Source organism: Tupaia chinensis, unplaced genomic scaffold, assembly GCF_000334495.1.
Source record: "Tupaia chinensis unplaced genomic scaffold, TupChi_1.0 Scaffold144952_1, whole genome shotgun sequence".
NCBI lineage: Eukaryota > Metazoa > Chordata > Mammalia > Scandentia > Tupaiidae > Tupaia > Tupaia belangeri.
In genome coordinates, this window is record NW_006204812.1 from 3,296,147 (window position 1) to 3,320,132 (window position 23,986).

The 23,986-nt window shown below is 45.2% G+C and overlaps 1 long non-coding RNA gene across 1 annotated transcript in view; it reads right to left on the reverse strand.

Annotated features, from left to right (window-relative positions):
• The window catches only part of LOC102492569 (uncharacterized), a 33,650-nt gene extending 12,829 nt beyond the window's left edge, over window positions 1-20,821 (reverse strand). Inside the window, exons 1-2 of the long non-coding RNA XR_337255.3 lie at window positions 20,775-20,821; window positions 11,310-11,414 (exon numbers count right to left, since the gene is read on the reverse strand). This is a non-coding gene — a long non-coding RNA (uncharacterized LOC102492569). The remainder of the gene's footprint in view (window positions 1-11,309; window positions 11,415-20,774) is intronic.
• Window positions 20,822-23,986: the final 3,165 nt, after the last annotated feature.

Below are 23,986 nucleotides of genomic sequence, written 5' to 3' on the forward strand. Positions count from 1 at the left end.
TATATGCACTTATATATAACAGTACTTCAAAAAGTCATGGGAAAATGCAATTGAAGTAAAAGTTTATTTTGGCACAAAAAACTTTGAAATCCATGCATAATTCTTTCATAATATGTATTTTTCATGAACTTCTGGAAGATTCTGTGTGTGTGTGTGTATGTGTGTGTGTGTGTATGGGTGTGAACTACACGACACCATCAACATATTTCTTACTGTGGATCCCAAACATGTTTAAATGTTACCACTTAAATTGGTACTCCCAAGACTCCAGAGTCAAGTCTTTCTCAATAGCTAGAAGGTTCTGGAAATCTGTCAATAGTCTGGGTAAAGCCTTCTAGTTGCACTTTGTATAAGCATCATGTTTTGAGCATGAGAACTGAGTTCAGATAGTTTGTTACCCATGATGCTCCACTCTGTCATCTTTAATTTTGTCACCAAAGCTGGTCCAACCATAGACAAAGATCTACGGTTACAGAATGGATAAATGAGGTTGTCAGAGCACAGATGACATAATTCCATTTGAAACAGCTGCAGTGTAGGCACAGCTTTTATCATGTGTTCTGTACTTATACTCATTTATTTTGGGGGAACTCTGTCATGAAGTCAACCTAACACGCTGTTCCCCATGAATCTCCAGCCATGGGGAAGGAAGGAGACAAGGATAGGTTTTCTTTGGAGTAAATACTGACTCACTCATTCTAGGGATTGCTTGCTTCACTTAATCAAATATCAGTCATGTATCTCTCTTTTATTTCTTGTTCTTGTACTGTAAAGGTGATCCGTTGAACTCTGATTTTACTCTCAGATATCCACTGGTATTATACTTTCTTATAGTCTTGTTTCTTTTCAGTTCCTGTCCAATTTTTCTACCATTTCTAGTTCCACAAAACTAAGGCTAAATCATAATATATGTTATTTACCTTTAAACTGAGTTCCAGAAGTAATATATCTGTGAAGGTTGTTTTCTATTTTTCCCTCTAAAAGATATATTTATGTCTTGACCTCAATATAATTTGATTGGTTTTGGTTACAGTTGTAAGGAGAAAATTCTAAGAGTCCATCACATCAGACAGAGAATGTGTTAATATAATCAAGGCTTCTTAGAAAAAGCAATTTTGATAGATTAGAAATTGTATCTTTGTGTGGATACTGCCTGAGTTGTCAAGCCCTCTTCTCACAGTGACAGCAGGATTCCTCAAACTTCAGGGACGCCCTGTCTTCTCATCACATTATGAAAAGCCAGCCTGGAGCTATATTTTGAACTTTTTGTCAAAGACTAAGAAAAAGGAAGTAAAACTCCCTACTTGAAGTTTCCAGCAACTGTTAGTGATCCTTCTAGATATTCCTACAGAGGTTCCATTTCACAGAGGCTGAGAATAAATAACCCATCCTTCTGAAGCAGGAGTTTCTGTTCTTCATTTAAATACTGACAGTTTTTCTATGTCCTGAATTTGTAGCAATTTGGAGAATCCACCAACAACCAACGAGATTTTTATATTACCATAAAATGGGAAATTACAAAGTGAATAAAATCAGAGAAGACTACCAAGAGCCCAGCTCCATGACTGTGGAAGATGCAGGGAGGCAGATAAAGCTTTTTACTCTCTCCCCACAGCCATTAGGGACCCTCATGAGATACTAGCCACCAGCCCAGGGAGAAAGAGCAGAGCAGCACCAGCGAACAAAGCAGATATTTAGTGCTTATAGATAATATCCAACTCCAGCATCAGCGAGAGCTTGGCCGGGAGGGCATCTCCTAGGAAACCATCAGATAACACCGGGAGAGACAGGCTTTAACATAAAAAGAGCTGCAGGGGAAACAACACACGTTAGCTAGAAATGAACTGTGTTTCATAATGCAGCAGTCATTCCTTGTACAACAAATAGGCCTGCACAGCTCACGTGGACGCATCTGTGCTCAGAGCAGGGAATCCTGTGCTCCCTGGCACTCCAGAGGTCAGCATCTCCACCTATCAGGGGAGGTAGGAGAAGTCGAGCCTGATTTGTTAAGAGCAGATAACCCACCTTCCCAGCCTGCCATGGGCACTGGAAGTAGCAGCAGTGAGTATAGAGAAACCATGATGCTGGGAGGGAAGCCAGGCTCTAGACCTGTGAGGTGATTTGCACGGCAGCATATGTAGCCAGCTGATGGCAGCGGCTAACAGAGCCCAAAAGGCCTCAAACCTTTCTTTTTCTCTACTGCCTAAGACCTTGTCTTTCTCTTCCCTCTCCTCCAAGTACACATACACATACACACACATATGCATGCATACGTAAACACACATACACTTTCACACATGTATACACATATTCTTCAGAGGCCTACTTCACTCTTCCTCTTTTTAAAATTATTTTCACAATTCATTGGGAGATTAGCTTTAAAAAAAATAAGCTCCTTTTAGGGCATTGCTTCATTCATTCATCTGAATGAACTGATCAAAAAGGTGTGTATGGAGGTGCCTGTCATTTGCTAAGTAAGTTCTTGGCATGAATCAGATGCCAGCTGAGAATTTCTTGCCCTATACTAAGCCCCACATCAATGCCAGCAGAGCCAACACAGGACCTAGGAATGGCCCTCTCAGTGACGAATGTGTAAACTCTCAGTTGCCTAGCAACCCGTGGTGATGGTACAGTCATAAATAAATATCTTCTGAATCTTATCATTTAGCTGTTAAAAAGTTTAAAAAATATTTTTTTTTTTAAAAAAAGCTTCCTTTGAGAATTGGAAAATTCAAAAGGTGGCTGTTCTTTCCATATTGCTGTTTATTTCCTTGCTGACATGGTGCCCGTATCTGGTTAGGGACATATTTCCATCCAAACACTTTTCTTGCCCAAAAATGTCCTCTTGAGAAAGTCCATGTATCCCTGCCCGGGTAACCTTTCATCAAGTTCTTCTGGTTCTAATCAGTCATTCAAGTGCTTTTATCCTGAACTGCAGCCTAGTGCTGGTGACCAAAGATGCCTGAAACTCACCCACATTCCTTTCAAGACAGACATGGTTTGCTAAGTTAAGCAAGTGTAAATAAAATTACTAGCGAATTAAAAGGACAAATCTCTATCATGCCGACTAAAAGGAATGTAAAATAAAGGTGACTTACTTGAATGAAGAGGTTAGAATCATAGACTAGCATTCTGTTGGGAGGATTTCAGAGTACTCACATTCATTTATTACACGAGTGGAAAGAGCATGGTTTTAAGATTAGACAGATCTAGCTGAATCCTAGGATAGTCACTTAAAGTCTATGAGTTGAACCTCAGCTTAATCCATAATTCAAAAAGGAAAATTATCCTGAAAGCTATCACACCAAACTGTTGTAAGGATTAAACAAGCTAGGTAACAGAACGTGCAAGTTCCAGTCAAGGTGCATAATAGGTGTTTAATAAGCATCCCCTCCACCACCTTGCCTTCTGCTGGACAGAAATGCATTGGTCCCCGTTCCAGTTACAGTAGCTTTGAGTGCTTAAACATGCTCATGCCGCATTAAAAGAGAGCTCTATCTCAGCCTCCTCACAAATGCAAACTGACTGTTCCATTAGCACACATTAGTAATGCTCCCCGGTACTAGCAGAGTTACACTCCACGTTTTTACAAACTGTTTAAAAGACTGCTCTCAATCCGTAAAAGCTACTTCTGTAGCAATCTCTCCTCTCACTCATTCTCCTTCTCACTGCTCCCACTTGTCCACTGTCTCTTTTATTCCACTTCCACCTTCAGCCCTCACCCTGAACATACTGACCTTCCCTTTCCCTCCTCCTGCTAAATTTAGAGGCGAGCTGTCTCCCTGGTGTGAGAGGTTGGGGGCAGTGGCAGCGGGGTACAGAGCCGATCTTGAGTTGGCTGTCGGCAGTGAGGGAAGGACAAATGTCAGAGAGACCTACTCCCTGGTTGTCCTCCCCTCAGCCCCAGCATCGGCTCCTCAGCAGCCTCTCTTGACAGGCAGGGTAAAAGGAGGAGGGCATGAGGGCCTTTGAAGTCTGGCTGCCTGTCACCAGAGCTCAAAGAGACCAAGGGCTTGTCAGAGCACAAGTCACTGGGGCTCTCTCCCTTTCCCAATTAATTCAGTCGGCTCTGGAAGGAAAGAGATTGTGATATGCCCAGCACTGAGTCGAAGGCACAGCTTACTGATGCAATGCTGCAGCGTCTAAAACCATCTCTAACTGCCAGACTCTCACCATGGCAGGAGAACTTTATTCACTCCTCCACGGACAGCATGCCCTCGGCAGCTGACCCCAAGGTGGGCATCTATGATTCTTTCTTTTTTTTATTATTTATATATTTTTTCTTATTATTCATACATTAACTCACTATACATCATTTAGATTGTGAAGAGACTTTACCCAGCATGATATACACCTCAGACCAGCCCAGTTGAGACCACCATACACATCCTCATCAACAGATAATGGAGCTTTTCTGTGTCCCACAAGTGTCTTACCTCTCCATGTTCCCCCTAAATTTCCGACCCTCTTCCCCTCTCACACTCTCTATCCACTTTGTCTCCGATGTCCATTACAATTTTTATTACTTTTATGTTCTGCAGTCTCCTTAGGCCACGTGCTGGCTAAGAGCCATCCTGTCACTAGAATTTTCTCCCTTTCTTTAGGCTTTATTTCTCCCCATCTCCCAAGTCTTCCTGAAAACCAGCAAGAGTCAATTATTGTTAAAGTGGGTGAAGCTCATGCCTTTTCTGAGAACATATCCAGAAAAGGAAAAAGCACAAATACTCCGAAGGTGGGTGTCAGAGGCACTGGGGAAGCTGTCAGAAGAAAGGGACAGGAGACTCCATGAGCAAATGCCTTTAATTTACCATGTAGCCCTTTCTTCACCTTTTATCATTGTTTTGATTCTAAAATTGTAATTGAGCTAATGCTTATTAAGTCCCTGCTGTGTGCCTTTCATAGATACATTTATTTGCTCAACTTCTGTCCTATAATCCCCTCTTTCCAAAAAGGAGCCAGCTAGGACAAACCGCACTCACTCACCGCCCAGGCCTGCATATTTCCAGAGTCTTCTGAAACATGTGGAAGGCGGAGACAGGAAGAAGGCATCAGGAGGCACCCCCCCTTCAGTGATGGAGTAGCATCAGCCAGCACCCAGAAATGGAGAGGAGACGCTGGACAGGAGTGTCACAGCACAAAGCTAGTGTCTGCTTCAGATATTCTGAAGATTAAAACTAAATGGACTTGTTAAAGCCAAGTATCATGGAGGGAATTTGACATTCTTTTTCAGAAACACCATTTTGGGGTTAGAGGGTCAGGGTGCTGGGTAGCACTGGAGTAGAATTCAGAGGTCCTGAGTTCTGGAGTCAGCTCCATCTCCGAGCAGGTAGATGGATCCGAATAAGTCACTTTACTTTCATTAGTTTCAGATCTGTAAAGATAGAGGGCAACGAGCACCTGGTCCACCTCACAGTGCTGGCTCAATGACCAAGGTCTCCATGGATGGAGAGGAGCAGCATAGCCTGCGATTTCAGACTTGTGGTCACAGGTGGCATCGATGGTGAAGACAGAGGCCACGCAAGGATATGTGGGATAAATGATCCCTTAAAGTTATAGGCTGAAGGGCCAGCAGTCAGCGTAATGGCTATGTCGCTGGACTACCATGTATTCAACCGCGGTTCGAGTACTGGACTCGGTGGCTTAAACTCATGCCGGGCGCATGTGTGTGCATGCCCAAGATCCCGAGAGGAGAATGGAGGAGAAGAGATTGCGGCATGGCCATCCCCCGTGGGGAGTGATTTCTCACTTTATGTCTCTCTGTCTCTCTCTGTCTTTCTGGCAAGCGCACGCCCTATAGCAAAAACTTCTCAAAAAAAAAAAAAAGTCATTTCTGAACTAAGGAGGAAAATTTTGAATGTGACTAGATACTAGAATTATTGTTAATTATGTTTGGGGGCTGTAGGGAACCACTTCATGCTTCATGGAAAGTGCCTGTACATGGGGTTAGCCTCCTGCCTCTTTCCCCACAGTCATCAATATTGTAACAAGTAAACCCAGCAGAAATGCAAGGTAGAGAACAATGTGTGTATCCAGTTTGCTCTGTCTAGCTCTTTTAAAGAAACTAATATATATGGGAGACTATAAATGCCTATTAAACGGTGGGACTGACAGATACTATGTCATTACATGCCATAACTCAGATCCCACCATCCTGCGGTCCTGAATTTGAGCTTGCTTTCTCTTTTTTTTTTTTTTTTTTTTTTTGGGGGGGGGGTGAGGCTTTTTTTTTTGGGTGCATGACCAAAAGACAGAGAGAAAGTGAGAAATCACCCCCCGGGGGGATGGCCACCCTGCAATCCCTTCTCCTCCATTCTCCGCTCAGGATCTTGGGCACTCATGCACATGCACCCAGCGTGAGTTTAAGCACCGGGTCTGGGACACGAACCGTGGTCAAATACGTTAGAGTCGAGCAACATAGCCATTACGCTAACTGCTTGTTCCCGAGCTTTCTTTCTCATTCAATAACCCCCATTCACTAGTTTGACCTCATGCAAACTGTGCGTTGGAAGAAAATTAAAAAAAAAAAAAGAGTAGTTAAAAAAAGGGTAACTTCAATGTTTACGTGGGAACCAGATTTCCTGATGACTCTATAACTAATATACCCAGAAATGGTACTTGTGTACAGACCTGAGATGATACGGCTTTATCAGAGATTCTGTAATATGTCTAGTACCAAGAAATTGGGGACCAGCCTGTGGCCTGGTGGTGAAGGCAACTGAATCTCACTGGCTGACTATGTAGTTCAAGTCCCAGACCTGGCAACCTAAAGAACATGCCAGGCCCGGGACCAGCAGTTAGCCTAATGGCTATGTCGCTGAATTCCCACGTAATCGGCCGTGGTTCGCGTCCCGGACCCAGTGGCTTAAACCTCATGCCGGGCGCGTGTGTGTGCGTGCCCAAGATCCCGAGAGGAGAATGGAGGAGAAGGGATTGCGGTGTGACCATCCCCCCTGGGGGGTGATTTCTCGTTTTCTGTCTCTCTGTCTCTCTCTGTCTGTCTGGCGAGCACATGCACCCTATAGCAAAAAAAAAAAAAAAAAAAAAAAAATGCCAGGCCCATGTGCATTTGTGCCCAAAATCCTGAAAAGAAGGAGAGATGGAAGAGGGACTGTGGCATGACCAGGCCCCATGTAGGGTGGTGCTTGCTTTCTCGATTTCCCTCTCCCTTTCTCTCTCTCTGTGTATCTTTCAGTGAGCACATGTGCACCCCAGAAAATGTTTAAAAAGAAAAGAAAACACTGAAGAAGTTGGGGTACTCCATAGGGGAAAAAAATTGTTAATTCTATTTATGTCAATCTGTTATAAATTACAAGTAGTTGCAACATCCAAGTAATTCTCTTCAGCTGATAGTCACTGCGAGTTGAGCCCATATGCTCAAAGAGGATCTTTATCTGCCACTGAAGCTTGATCATCTGTGCCAGGTCTGGCCAGTACTACCGGCAAAACTGATGCTGCCTCCAAATTGCAGGACTTACCTTCATCCAGCAAACCAGCCTCGGAGGAACAAAAACGAAGAACTGAATGACTCAGTAACCTCATCCAGCACGTGTGGCTCCCCCAAGCATATCTGCAACCAGTGCTATTTATTTGTGAAGGGTACGATTGCTGAAAAACTATGTGTTACCTAAGAGAGCCCATCCATCAGTTCAACATATGATGACAGAGCACCCAGTATACTTCAAGAGCTGGGGCAGACATTGATTAAAAGGAGGGGAGTATAAGTCCTACCCAGTAAGAGTGGGTAAAGGTGACTCACAGACATGCACAGAGTATGTTACATTACTCACCAAGTGTTATAGCAGAAGAAGAGAAACAAGTGTCTAGAGGTGACCCCCTCAGCAGAGGACACCAGGAAGACTGTACCATGTCACCCAGAGGTTCTGAAGCTGCCAGGCCAGCCCTTCCAACCTGGAGTTGTCAATATCCCTCATGGGATGGGGGCCGGGGGGACGGGCAGAGGGCAAGACTCTGTGAGCTCTCCTAAGGAAGCTGGCAGGACTGCAGGGATCGGCACCCACCAGGACTTCTGAAAGCACACTCTAACTTTATGTCTTCATACAGAGCAATGGAAATGAATATTTAAAGGTATGCAGTCATAAAACTGTGGGAAATGAGAAAAACATCAGCCTCTGAGGCCTGGCTGCATGCACATGTTTATAGCTCCCCAACTGCTTTTCGCTCATTCACGGAAATGCCACGCCCGAAAACTGGCATCATGCCCTTCACCCTCGAAGTTTAAAAGTCACAGGGAGCAGTGGTTCTTATCATTGTGGAGCTGAGAGAAGCAAAGACACAGCTGCTGCCTCCTGGGCCCAAGTGAGCTGGCCCTGCTCGTGCTGCCCATGTCAGCGGATCTGCACACAAGACCGTGGGTGCCCAGGACAGTGAGACATGACAGGAAGCAGAGCTTGCGGCAAGTCAATGGACAGCTCAAAGGGAAACTGGATTTTGTAAGTTGCCTAAAAGTTTGTTTACTTATTAATGAGTGAGAAAGACACAGAGAGAAAGATACCTCGGTAGGGTCTCATACCAGGACCCTTCCTAGCCACTCAGGATCGCAGATGTGCCTGGGAAGGCCAGTTTGTGCAAGTCGACCCAGGAACCAAACCCTGAACTTCCGTAGGGCCCCAGTATCACTGAGTGGCGTACTACCACTGCACCACGGCAGCTGGCCCAGGATTTTACGTTCTTTTCTTTTAAGTAATTTTCTCATTGCAGTAGTTAAGATATTTTCAGCTAGAGTTGCACAAAATACAGCTATGTGTTTGCTTTTGCAATAATATATTCAAATACTAATCTCCTAACTACATTGTTTTGAGGTGTTTTTAGTCTGTCTACATACATACCTAGACCTACACAAGGGCACAGGCATGCACACACACATATGTACACATGTGCGTTCATTTCTTCCTAACACAATATGCTACATTGACTTCCAGAGATATGTTCAAGTAAAGCTTTAGTTGATCCTAACTGCTCCCACACTGTCTGGATCATGACAACCACAACATTGTAATAGAACAAAACTCAGAGTGGAGATTCTGTCTCCCATAGCATTCTCAAGGCCATAGTTGGATCATGAAAGTAGTGGCACCCACATTTTGGGGTTCACATTCTGTGCAGCAGTGGCCACCACTCACTCTGGATGCTGACCTCAGGTAGCTGACCAGAGGACACTCAGCAGAGGCTGCATTTGGACCAGCCTAAGCAAAGTAAATCTTCCAGATCAGACTGAAGCTGTGAACTTCACTGCCACAAAACATTTCATCTTTTGGAGCAATCAGGCTGAGAGCACGGGCTCCAGCAGCAGGAAGGTCATTCTCTGATGGTCCTTTCAGAACAGAGGGTTCAAGGACAGAAACCTGGGCCCTGTCATCTCTGGGTGAGGGAATTAGGAGGCCTGAAGGCAGAGGTTAGGAAACACAAAGAGGAATGCCAAAGCTACCAGTCCAAAAATCCTGTTCATGTGGACCACAAACACTAGTGGCTGCTGATTTCAAGCCACCTGGCAGACAGGAAATCCCTCTGAAGCAGGTACTGGGCCCTTTTTTCAATTAATCAAAGGTGGGTTGGGAGCTGCTGGTACTCAGGCTTAGGCCAATCTCAGTTCCCTGAAGAACAGTTTCTGTACTCCAGAAAACTACGGTCCAGCAGACCAGACACCTGACTACGAGGTGGAGAAGAGCCTGAAGAGAGAGATGTGAAAGTTCTACAATGCATGATCTGGGCGGAAACTTGATTCTGTCTTCAAAATATCAGTTCTAACCTAGATTCATGTTACTCTTAACTCTGTGGGGTTCTCAGGATAAAATTACCTCAGCAAAATAAGAGTAAGTGCTTTTCTCCCTACCCTTGAGCTTCCTCTCCCTTCCCACCAAGACATCACAGCCAACAACTGACTCTAGGGACAGAAGTTCAAGACCAAACTGTTATCCAGAAGATGTGGCCAGTTCTGTGCAGATCCAGCTTTCCCTTAAAGGCTGTAGACATTGTCAGCAAGACTCCCCTGAAATAGTTGTCATGATCATCACCAAAACCATCATCATCATCATCTTCTTCTTCCTCATCACCATGCAAAAGCCAGACAAAGATTCTTGAGGACAAACACTAGGTCTTTCTTCTCCATATCCTTGATGGGGTCTGACCCTAAATCGTGTTCATCAGGTGTCACTTGCAGAATACATGAAGTGTTAAATGGGAATATACAGGTAAATAAAAGCATTCCTTATTTCCCTATTTTCCAGGATGACATAGCCTTCTCTATCTGAATAAAAACAATCCATTTCCTCTCTTTGACTACAGTAAGGTCATGACTCTCAGCAGGTCCCCTCTCTTAGTGTTGCTGTGGGCTTCTGGGGCTGCTCCTCAGTGCTCCTTCTGGACCATGTTGACCTCCAGTCTTTGGGGCCCCCCTGTGCCTTCTGCTCTGCTTATCCCCACATGTGGGCACCCCTCATATGAAGGCTGACATTCACTGTGCAATATCAGAACTCCAGTGACCTCTGAGAATAAACCAAAAGAAAATAATGCTGGAAAGGAAAACCTCAATGATGAGTAGCACAATCTCCTCCTTCTAATGCCCATTGGCAATGCAGTTCTAGGGGGGCTCCCTTCAGGCAGCACCGACCCTCACCCACACTCACACCCATGACACTGATGAGGTCCTCCCAGAGGACGGAGGGTGTTCCCTCCCCCTTCATGCCCCAAGTCAGGATCCCCCCTCATTCTCTACAATGTTGTGGAGCCCAAGCAAAACAGTTAACCTCAAAGTAACTCCTCAAGAGCTTTCGCCTGTCCAAAGGGCCAGTAGGCAGCCCTATGTCATCAGGCAGTATAGTTTTAGGTCCTTCTTTGTCCCTTTCTCCCTCCCTCTTACCTTTGCTGGCCACAATCCTCATCAATGCTGTTCGTAAGACAGAGTCTGTGGCCACCCCAAAATTACTGAAGATCCATGTGTGTTTGTGACTTTTTGCCCACGTATTTTTCTAGGATCTGCCACATGTAGAGGGAGAGACAAACTTTGAAGGGTCTTCAGCACAGGTTTCGGGACACACCAAGGACTGCAGGGCCCAGGCTTCAGTGAGCACTCCTGGCCACCCACCACCTTCAACATCTCTTGTCCTTTCTCTGCCCTGCCCTGTGCAGAGGCCCAAGGAGGAAAACCGTCAGCGTAGACAGGGCTGGCAGCAGGGAGGCAGCGGCAAATATCTCCCTGCCACTGACATCTTAATAATCATCAAGTTTTCAAAGAAACTTCCAAGCACAAGAAAACTTCCAGACAAAATTGACTTCCAGTGAAATGCATTTACCTTGCAGTTCTTCTCCACATGTACTTTGTGACAGCGCCGTGAGTCTCCTCCCTTGAGTTGAAATCTTGTCAGCTTGTAAGAGTAAAGCAGGATGGAAGTGAGCTACTGTGGAGAAAAGAAAAATGTCAGTCAGTCCCCTAATTGCCTCAGAATCTGTTGAGGGGGTGCAGGGTCCCCTGTCTACACCTGTACACCCACAGTGCCCCCCCCCCAGACTCATGGACTATCTAAGGCAGAGGTCTCTCTGTGGCCAGAGGATGCAATCTATATAAGGAACAGGGCTCAAGGGAAGTCCTGAGCCCATGACCAAGGCCCTCCCTACTCTACAGCCCCCTAAAGGCCTCGGAGGACCTGTAAAGGACTCCCACTCACTTCCCTCTTCTAGGAGGGGCCTAAAATCATTTGCAATTCAGTAGGGAGAGTGCAAAGTCCCTCCTTAGGATTTGCTTTCTCAACCTGAGCTCTCACTGGCAGCAGCAAGAAGATAGAGATGGATTAGAGAAGGGAAATATGCTCTTTCCTTCTTCTGAGCCTCTCTTCAGCCACAGCCCTCCTACCCGTGGGTGTCCTATCTGACTCCACATCCTTTCCATACCAAACCCTGACTGTCTTTCAGAGTTCTTTTCATACCCTTCCTCATGCAGAAAATCATCCTGATTCTTCCAGCCAGTAAAAACATCTCCCTTTCCTAATTGAATCCTGCCATCCACACTGAGCACACAAATCATGGGCCTGGGGAACCTCTAGCTAGAGAGGGCCCACCACTCCTCACTCTCTACCCCTGCCCCTCCAGCACTAGAATGCACTTGCAATCTCTGCCTTATGGTACAACTGAACCTGGGGTAATCACACACACACACACACACACACACACACACACACACACACACTTATAGCAGGGTGTGGAATGCAGACCTACACAGTATAGACAGACACAGGACCAGCATTCCTTTGTGTGTCTTAGAAAGACACCCCCCCATATGGAGAAAAATTGACTTTCTTGAGACAAGTGACTTTCTGGAGCAGTGCTCAACACTGCTGATGGGTGTTGGGAGCCTGCCACCATTGATTGTGACAATCCCATCTCCTGACCTGTTCTTGTTCTTAAAGTTCATGGCTTTTCTGGTGGCCACAGGGGACAGAATCATAATATCTGTCAAGAAAAATCACATTTGTACCAAGGAGCTGAAGGCCACCTGAGCAAAATGTGACACGATGTGGTCTGAAGATTCTGGAACAATAACTGCCAACAATTCTGGTTCCAGTCCCCAACCCCATGCACTGATGTGCCCGCACATCTCAGAATCTCTGAAGAAAGTGATGGGGTTGCATGTTGGGGACAGGGCATGAGCTAGGGCAAAGGAGCTGAGACTATGGGAGTGTCAGTTAGCCTTGGCCTTGGAAGTAATGGAAGGGTGCTACATAGGCACTGGGAACTGGGAAACCTGGGTCCAGTCACAGCCTGCTTCTGACACCCTGAGCACCTCAGGCAAGTCAATTAGGACCTCAGAGCCTCCACCTCTTCATTTTTACTGCTGAATGAGGTAACAGCAGGACACACATGAGCCTTAAAACATTCTGAGAGAAGAGAATACTATCTAGACTTGGAAGACGTAGGGGTGCTACCATAGTCCCTAAATCATGAGCCACACCCAGAAAGCAACACAAAGGAAGACAGATCAGAGATGGCCACGAGTTAGGAGGGAAGACACAGGGGAGTAGATACAACTACCAAGGTGGAGGTAAAGTGGTTCTCTGCACTAGACATATGAGACTGAGTTTGGAGAGCGACATATAAGCAGGAAATACATACTTGGTATTTTTCTTTTCTTTCTTTCTTTTTTTTTTTTAGAGGTTTTTGCTATAGGGTGTGTGCACTCACCAGAAAGACAGAGAGAGACAGAGAGAGAGAAAGCAAGAAATCACACCCCAGGGAGGAAGGCCATGCTGCAACCTTCTCCTCCATTCTCCTCTCAGAATATTGGGCATGTACATACACATGCCTGGCATGAGTTTAAGCCACTGGGTCCGGGACTTGAACCATGGTTGACTACATGGGAGTCCAGCAATATAGCCATTACGCTAACTGCTGGTCCCCATACTTGGTATTTTTCACTTTGCATGAGAATGGTGGTTCCATCTGGGGGAACAGAGTGGTAACTGAGATAGGGAGTCATTGTTGAGAAGCAAAGAAGACCCTGAAGATCATTGTGGGATGTTGAGATGCCCAGTTGTGGAAATCTCTTCTCAACATGTTCAGTGACTTCATGTTGAAAAAAATCATTAAAAATTGGCTGGGAGATGGGGGAAATAGGGTAATGTTTACCTCACAGAAAACTGCAAACTAATTAGGGTTTGTTTTCCGTGAGCTGGTTGTTAAATGTCTACCACTGCAGAGCACATCTGACTGTAAGGGAGGAGATAAAGCCTCAAAGTTGTAAGGGAAGAACCAGGAAGGAAGTTGAGTTCAAAGCAGAAGAGACAGCCCAGAAGAAGGGTCCTGCAGGGATGAGTGGAGTCTGGCTAAGCCATTGTACTCTCTAGCTACTATGATCTATAACTTCAGTCATGCACTGCTGGGACAACTGCCTGGTCCCATGCTGGAGGGGGAGGTGGCCTTAGTGTGTGCCTGTGTGTCTACACTGCCTGGTCAGGCACCACTGGTGATCTGGCTTGCCATGTCACTGATATATGAGACTTTCTCCTGACATTTTTTCTCAACTCCTGGCTCGTTAGTACAATGAAGTTATAATCAGGAAGCTATTCTCACAAAATCGGAATCTTCCTCTCACATAATTTAGCCATAGATGATAGAAAAACTTCATCCTTTCTGGTGTGCAAACATGCAAAGTGATGTGGAGTTAACAGCCTCAGTTACTAGCCAAATTGCACTCGGGCCCCCCTCGGATACCACCGCCCCAGACTTGTGGCTCTCATGGTGCTGGGAGCCTTTCCGGCTCTTCCCAGAGTATGAGGCTCATTCTCTGCAAAACACTGGCAGGCAGCAGTTACATTATGTATCTGCTCAGCGCTCAGGCAAGAAACCATTATGTTCACGGATCATTATTGACATCCTGACATTTGTCACCTCCTTTCATAGCAGTTAAATCTTGCTTTATCTGTAAATGTCACCATGTCATTTATTCATGAAAGGGGTCACATTCCCGAAATAGCATGCTTCAGTTTAAAAGGGGAGCTCGCCTTTATTCGCAGTGGGTAATCCTCAAACAAACTTTACTGCTGATAAATGCTTTTTTATTGGACTTTCTTGGCCTTAAATGACATCCTCAAATGTAGGATGCAGTTCTGTGTTTGTGGAAATAAAATCTGAATGTTGAACAAGAGAGAAAATTGTCAAGATTAGAAAAAATTGTGGTGCTTCTCTGTGGCCATATGTAGTAAGTTGGATGTAAACAGATTTGAATGTATTGAGAGTAAGCCATGAATTTAATAAGATTGTTATGCTTCTGGAAACATGCCTGTGGCCTTTTTGAATCATTTATGCCACAGAAACCTCAATGAGATCAGGAGCCTTTTAACCTTCCTAAGTTGATCCCTTAGCTGGGGACATTAGAGAGAATTCCACACTTGATGTACTCATTCCTCCCGCCCTCAGATCCCAAGGACATTGGTTGGGGAGATGAACTCATCTCCAGAGCCTGTGTTTGCAGGAAACAAAATGTTTCTTTCTAAAGCTTGCTCTAAGTTCAGTGTAAGTAGGGCAGCTATAGAATCCACTGTCCAAGAGACCAGCCATTGGCGTAATGGCTATATCGCTGGATTCCCATGTGATCGACCGCAGTTCGAGTGTCAGACCTGGTAGCTTAAACTCACGCCAAGTGCATGTACGTGCATGCCCAAGATCCTGCAAGGAGAATGGAGGAGAAGGGATTGTGGTGTGGCCATCAGCTCGGGGGGTGAGTTCTCACTTTCTGTCTCTCTGTCTCTCTCTTGCTGATGAGTGCATGTGCCCTATAGCAAAAACCTCTTTTTAAAAAGAAAAATTTAAAGATAATAAGACAAATTTAAAAAAAAAAAAGAATTTACTGTCCAAAAGCAGACATTTTTCTTCAAGGAGAAGGAATGAAAAAAAATGAACAAGTATTAGCTGATCTACATGAACCACAAACTCAGACTACACAGCACCAGGTCCACCCTACCTTTCAGGCTTTATCAACTGTATGGCTGAAGAAGTTACACTCACCAGCTGCTAATTAAATATTACCCAGGAAAGGTCTTTCTCTCCATTTGTGGGATTCTGCAGCTATCTGACTCTAATCCACTTTTCTAACCCAGTGATTCTAAAAGTGAACCACGGACTGAAATGGCCTCAATAGTGTAAGTGTTCAGTCCTTACCTCAGATCTACCAAATTAGAATCTCCAAGGAGGCAGCTCAGGCACTGCCAGGTACTTCTTAAATGCACTGAAATTTGAGAGCCAACTGCTCTAATCCAAATCTTTTGTTCTCTCTAACTACCTCTGTGTTCTGGTCACACTGTGGTAATAGAAAGCAGGTAGGTAAATTCTGCTCTTTTTGCCTAGAAAAGTACTTGCAGATGGGGTGTGAGCTGAAAATAGATTCCCTATTGTGCACAAATATGAAGACCAGGGCACTTACAGCATAATGCCATTAAACAACATCCCACTCCCTGCTCATGTCGTGCAAGTAACCATTTCACACCCTCTAGGTGTAGGCTCCCTGCATACAGTCTCAGAGTAGCTGGAAGATGAAAAAATGACATTGAGGTCATTGAGGTGATTGCATGCAATTAAAAGTACTCACTCAAGAGAGAAAAGGGCCACAGAGAAAGAGTTCCCCAGTTGCTAATGAGATCCTTTTGGAGTGTGATATAGACTGCAGCAACCAGAATCACAGAGCACAACCAAACCTGGGCTCCCATTTGTAAGCATAGGCCAGGTCATGGCCACACGGCCACCACCAGCTGAGATAATGCCTTCGTTAGTTCACTGGAGTCACCATCTGCCCTGGCAATAGTGTGCCCACTCCATACTGCTGATGGTCACTGAGCAGGGCTGTGAGATTGGCCAGCAGAATCAAGGGTGGCAGATAATAAAAACACCTTTTATTTGTTGTATTAGCACCTCCCTCAGTTTACTTGGGATCTCCTGACTATCCCCTGTGTTGATCACTGTTCCAAGTGCATAGGTACAGGCTGAGTGGATAACAGCCTGGAGACAGTCTCTCGCACACTGCTAGCCAAGGGGCCTCAGGGCCAGCGTTCACTGAGCACCCACCATGTGGAGAACCAGAAACAAGCACTCAGGGAGGAAAGGTGGAGAAGCGAAGCAAGGATCAAAGTCACATAGATGCTTGGTCTCTGTCCCCCAGAAAACCATGGTCCAACCAAGAAGATGTACCCAGCTCATAGAGGGAGACAAGCCACTACTAGCCATTGTTCACAAGAGGGGTGGGTTTTAAGAGCAGAGAGCAATACAGACCAGAGAAATCAAGTCACTACTACAGTGTCACAGAGCAAGTTAGTGTCGGAGCCTGAATTAGAATCTGGATCTCAAGTTTCTTGTTCAGAGTTCTTTCCTCTATGCCACAAAGCTTATAGCATTCACAGCCCAGATTGAACTGGTCCCAGGGAATCCTCTGCTCCAACTCAAGGCATCCAAGGTTTCCTCTGAGTTCCCCTGTGCCATTCTTCTCTTAGGGAAGGCCCTCCTTTCTTTACATTTTTGTTTAAGATCTTCTCACTCAACAATGTCTCAGCCTACAAATCAAATAGGGAATCTTAGAAATGGGTTAGCCTTGTACCGTGTTGAGTTGTCTTTTGTTAAAACAAGAGAGGTAAACCTTTATCCTTCTCACTCCCACTGAGTCATCTAATGCTGCTGTTCCCAGGGAGAGATTTTAATCTTGGGAAAAGAAAAAAAATAAATAAATAAATCCTGGAGAAGACTGAGAATAGTCAGCCACTAGGGTGTCCAGCAGATGAGAAAATAAGCGCTTCTGACGAAAGGAAATCTGAGCAACACCTTACAGCATCCACTACCCCAGCTTCACTACTCCACACAGGTCTTTCCTGACAGCTCGGCCCTCCCACTCCCTCACTCCCATCCCTTCTCTCCTGCTCTCCAAGGTCCAATCTGGGCCACTCACCCTGCTCCGATGGTCTTTCCCCACATCTCCACTTCCCCTTCTGCAAACGTGAACATATCCAGCGACTTGATAGGTCCACAACATGAACAAATTAATTAACATGATACAGTTGCCACTTTTCAGGGTAGCGTAATGGCTATATCGCTGGATTCCCATGTGATCGACCGCAGTTCGAGTGTCAGACCTGGTAGCTTAAACTCACGCCAAGTGCATGTACGTGCATGCCCAAGATCCTGCAAGGAGAATGGAGGAGAAGGGATTGTGGTGTGGCCATCAGCTCGGGGGGCGAGTTCTCACTTTCTGTCTCTCTGTCTCTCTCTTGCTGATGAGTGCATGTGCCCTATAGCAAAAACCTCTTTTTAAAAAGAAAAATTTAAAGATAATAAGACAAATTTAAAAAAAAAAAAGAATTTACTGTCCAAAAGCAGACATTTTTCTTCAAGGAGAAGGAATGAAAAAAAATGAACAAGTATTAGCTGATCTACATGAACCACAAACTCAGACTACACAGCACCAGGTCCACCCTACCTTTCAGGCTTTATCAACTGTATGGCTGAAGAAGTTACACTCACCAGCTGCTAATTAAATATTACCCAGGAAAGGTCTTTCTCTCCATTTGTGGGATTCTGCAGCTATCTGACTCTAATCCACTTTTCTAACCCAGTGATTCTAAAAGTGAACCACGGACTGAAATGGCCTCAATAGTGTAAGTGTTCAGTCCTTACCTCAGATCTACCAAATTAGAATCTCCAAGGAGGCAGCTCAGGCACTGCCAGGTACTTCTTAAATGCACTGAAATTTGAGAGCCAACTGCTCTAATCCAAATCTTTTGTTCTCTCTAACTACCTCTGTGTTCTGGTCACACTGTGGTAATAGAAAGCAGGTAGGTAAATTCTGCTCTTTTTGCCTAGAAAAGTACTTGCAGATGGGGTGTGAGCTGAAAATAGATTCCCTATTGTGCACAAATATGAAGACCAGGGCACTTACAGCATAATGCCATTAAACAACATCCCACTCCCTGCTCATGTCGTGCAAGTAACCATTTCACACCCTCTAGGTGTAGGCTCCCTGCATACAGTCTCAGAGTAGCTGGAAGATGAAAAAATGACATTGAGGTCATTGAGGTGATTGCATGCAATTAAAAGTACTCACTCAAGAGAGAAAAGGGCCACAGAGAAAGAGTTCCCCAGTTGCTAATGAGATCCTTTTGGAGTGTGATATAGACTGCAGCAACCAGAATCACAGAGCACAACCAAACCTGGGCTCCCATTTGTAAGCATAGGCCAGGTCATGGCCACACGGCCACCACCAGCTGAGATAATGCCTTCGTTAGTTCACTGGAGTCACCATCTGCCCTGGCAATAGTGTGCCCACTCCATACTGCTGATGGTCACTGAGCAGGGCTGTGAGATTGGCCAGCAGAATCAAGGGTGGCAGATAATAAAAACACCTTTTATTTGTTGTATTAGCACCTCCCTCAGTTTACTTGGGATCTCCTGACTATCCCCTGTGTTGATCACTGTTCCAAGTGCATAGGTACAGGCTGAGTGGATAACAGCCTGGAGACAGTCTCTCGCACACTGCTAGCCAAGGGGCCTCAGGGCCAGCGTTCACTGAGCACCCACCATGTGGAGAACCAGAAACAAGCACTCAGGGAGGAAAGGTGGAGAAGCGAAGCAAGGATCAAAGTCACATAGATGCTTGGTCTCTGTCCCCCAGAAAACCATGGTCCAACCAAGAAGATGTACCCAGCTCATAGAGGGAGACAAGCCACTACTAGCCATTGTTCACAAGAGGGGTGGGTTTTAAGAGCAGAGAGCAATACAGACCAGAGAAATCAAGTCACTACTACAGTGTCACAGAGCAAGTTAGTGTCGGAGCCTGAATTAGAATCTGGATCTCAAGTTTCTTGTTCAGAGTTCTTTCCTCTATGCCACAAAGCTTATAGCATTCACAGCCCAGATTGAACTGGTCCCAGGGAATCCTCTGCTCCAACTCAAGGCATCCAAGGTTTCCTCTGAGTTCCCCTGTGCCATTCTTCTCTTAGGGAAGGCCCTCCTTTCTTTACATTTTTGTTTAAGATCTTCTCACTCAACAATGTCTCAGCCTACAAATCAAATAGGGAATCTTAGAAATGGGTTAGCCTTGTACCGTGTTGAGTTGTCTTTTGTTAAAACAAGAGAGGTAAACCTTTATCCTTCTCACTCCCACTGAGTCATCTAATGCTGCTGTTCCCAGGGAGAGATTTTAATCTTGGGAAAAGAAAAAAAATAAATAAATAAATCCTGGAGAAGACTGAGAATAGTCAGCCACTAGGGTGTCCAGCAGATGAGAAAATAAGCGCTTCTGACGAAAGGAAATCTGAGCAACACCTTACAGCATCCACTACCCCAGCTTCACTACTCCACACAGGTCTTTCCTGACAGCTCGGCCCTCCCACTCCCTCACTCCCATCCCTTCTCTCCTGCTCTCCAAGGTCCAATCTGGGCCACTCACCCTGCTCCGATGGTCTTTCCCCACATCTCCACTTCCCCTTCTGCAAACGTGAACATATCCAGCGACTTGATAGGTCCACAACATGAACAAATTAATTAACATGATACAGTTGCCACTTTTCAGGGTATCTTAGCTCTGTTTTGTCAGGCCATTTTTAAAAACCAGAATCTCTCCTCCACTGAAGCAAAAGCCTCTGGGGAATTGGTCCTGGTTCTTCTCCTTCTTTTTCTATCTTGCCCCTCTTAGCCTAGTTGGGGCTGAGCTCAAAGCTCATACATGACCCACAGTCCCAGGATTAGTCTCCACCTCTATTTCCTTTGCGTCCAGAAGGAGCATGCAGCACCAGGCTCTGCACAGAACACTTGCCCGAGCAACAGCAGCTATTGAAGTGTCTTGGGCCCCCACACCAGCTGAGGGTCTTCCACTACCACTGGACCTCTGTGGTCCAGCCTTCTGCCAGGTGCTAGCCCAGGCAACTAACCACAGCTGACAGAGTCTGAGGGCCCAGAAAAGAGGCTTTTTGTTGAATACCCAGGACATGCTGATAGAGTGCTGACTGCAACTCCATCTAAGGAACGGTAAAATCTCAAGTTCTCTGTCCTGCACCCCAGCAACCAAGGTCCCTCGTCCGACCAAATAACTCTGTCCTCAAGTGCTCATCTTCGTTTAACTGGACACTTATTTTACCCTCAACTCCACTCATCTGCTGAAGAGTGACACTTCACTGACCCTTAGATAAGCAGAGAAAATTCCAGGTGAAGTTTCAGGCCAATATCAGAGACCAAGAGGCCAGATTCCCCCAACTCCTCAGAAATCTCTTTGTGGATTCCCACCTTCTTACCTGTTTTCAGTAGCATTGATAGTCCTTGAGCTGGGCCTCCAGACACAGTTCCTGACCTGAGGGAGGGTCTAAGAAGACAGAACAGATGTGGTGGGGTCACTATAGGAAGAGAACACTACATCAGTCAGACAGTCTGATGCTGGTTCTTCTCAGTCCCAGGTCTCTTCAGGACTCTATGAATTATTAGGACAAATTTTCTTACAAGGCTGAGCCTTGATTTCTTTATAGAGGGAGAGAATAATGACCTATCAGATTCACTGTAAAACTAAACAAGAGTGTACATGCCAGGCCCTTCACACACAGCCCAGCACACAGTAGGTATATATATATTAATAACCTACCTTCCTGTATGAAAGTTGTACATAAATTATGGTAATTTCTTCTCACTTGGATGTAGGATTTTACTAACTGCAAACCAGAGCCTTTGCTGACTTGCTCTGTGTCCGTGAGAGAGTAGATTAACCTCCAAACGCCTCAGGTTCCTCATCTGTGGACAGTAATTGCTGTCCCTCCAGCTACCCAACTCCAGTTATCATTGAAAGCAAAGCACTAGGCACGTTTCAGAATGTCTGGGAGCTGGCTGGGAGATGGTTTCCAGAGAGGTGCAGGGTGGGGTTCTATTATGACCACTGGGATTGAAAAGACAGCTCTATTTTCTACTCTGTCTTTCTATTAAATTGAACTTCAGCCCTGGAAATTAATATCCCCACTGCATTTTAGTGAGGTGGCTCTATTTTTACAAGCGCCACAGAATCAAGCCCTAATCTGTTATGCTGTGACCTTTTGCTAGGCTCTGCATCGGGGAATCATAATTCAGGGCCAGCCTCAGCTATGGAAACCTCTATAGGCCTTTTATGACATGAGTGCTATTGAATATTCTATAAAATCTCTTTGGAAAACTGGCCCACATTTCTTTATAATCTCCCCAGACTGTTTCTGAAGTCTCTCTATAGATTTTTTACTCTAAAAATCCATAGTGATTCTTAATAAGGATCCAGACCTCTCGTAAGGGATTGTGGAGAGGATAAGACTGGATTGGGCCCCCAGGGGAGGCTGAGGTGGGGCAACAGAAGCTGTTCTTTCCTGTGAAGCCCCTGGATGAGAACTCTGAGCCGAGGAGCCTGTCAGCAGGATGCGATCATTTCCAGTAGGTGGGGATGAAGGAATGAATTTAGAGTTAAGCCATACCAACCCTATTGCTCCACAGGAATTCCATGTTTTCCTACCATTGGGAAGGAGAAGGTCAGCATACAGGCCCCAAAGCCTGTTGGCCTACTCAGATACCTCAACTACCTCTGTCTCTTGATTGACCACCTGGATCAGGTATGAAGTATCGCATTACTAGGCATGACATCTGACTTCCTGAACATTCACTAGGCACTAGATAAACTCCTTCTGGATATAAACTTGACCAATGAGAAGTGGAACCAGAAGAGAACTAGGAAGATAAACGCTCTTTGCTTCAGAATGTGTTTCGTTCCTTGTCAGTCTTCTGAACAAGTCCAGCCTGCCAGGTGACCACACCTATTGAGGGCCTGCATGTCTCTGCAATGCTGAACACATACCTCTGGCCAGCAGGCTAGCAGGTAGTATTGCGTTACTTGGCAATGTGTGTTATTTCCCCTCTCTACCTTTACCTTTATTATCTAGGGCTTGAACCTCCCAAGTAAATGATTAGTGCTTTAATTTTTGCCATGGTGCCACTTTTAAAAATACCTGAGCTAAAGATGGTGTGGATTTGCCAAAAGTAAAGATTACCTAAGTCATCAGTAGGACCCATCAAAGGCAGACGTGCCTCAGGAACAGCACCTCTAAGTAACATATCTCCATGCTACAACACTCACCTTCCATCTTTCCCTAGCACAGTGCTTAGAGCTTTCTAGGGATTCCCTATGGAACTAAAGATACCCCCATTGAATTGAGTATATTAGAATCATAAATAAATCTGAACTCTCTCCCCAAAATGTTTTTCTACTCAACAGAATGAGTTCTGAGTTTCTGCTAACACTGTATCTAGGAGTAACTGCACTTTTGAGAAACCCTGTAAAGAGTAAGCATTATATACTCACCCTTCAAACTTGTACGATTTCCGCAATGCTTTCATAGGCTAAAGCTCACCTGGATCTCATAGGAAGGGTTCAGAATAAACAAGGTAGATAGCATTTCCATGTAATGGAACTGAACACACAAGGAAGCTAAGACTTATGGAAGTGACATGATTTGCCCAAGCTCACCCAAAGTCCAGGCCCTTTATTGTGGCACAAATTTAGCTGTAACAGAATTGGCCCCAGGGAGCAGTTCATTGCTACATGCCCGTAAGTACTAATCACACAGCATGAACAGACCATCCTTTACCAACTGGCATGTGCCTTCTAACCAAGACCAGAGTTGTAGCTATGTCCTCAGGTGATGACAAAAACAGTTTTCAGGGGCCAAAGGGCTTCCGGCTATGACGCCGTTGATGCCAGGCAGGATGGTACCATCACATTAGTTGGGACCCAGGCTATATTACTGCTGACTTCATGAGATATCAGTGACTTCATCCCCAGAAACAGCTGCAGGAGTCCAATACCTTCCTTTTAGAGATTATTCAAGAGAATCACCAAGTCAGAGAAGGAAGGGGAAGATGAAAAGGAAGCGGTGGCACATTCAGGAGCTTGCTGAACTGCAGAGCCAGAAGACACAGGCCGACTGGTTCAAATCCCTGCCTGACCTGGTTGGCCTGGAACATGCTAGGTATATGCATGCATGCTTGCACTCAAGATCATGATGAGTGGAGAATGGGGAAAAGAGGATTGTGGAGTGAGAAGACTCAGTCAAGAGGGATCTCCCTCCCTCTCTCTGTCCCTCATGTATGTACTTGTACTCTATAACATGGGGGTGTTGTCTCTTCCTCTCTCTCTTCCTAATGCATGTGCACGCATGCTCTAACATGAATTTTTTATAAACGAAGTATAACAAGGCCAAGCAAATGTTACACAGAATCCATTCCCCAAGAAAAGCCTCGGGGATGGGTGCAAATGACGGTAAGCTTCCTGGAAGAATGCAGTCTGAACCTAATAAGATTAGAAGAGGGAGGAGAGGAATCACAATAACTGGGGTGTCGCTTGAATACATATCCATATTATCATGATATCAGATTAGCACGCAAGTCTATGAGATATAATTACAACCATTTTACAAAGAAAAATAAATGTTACTTAGACACGTAT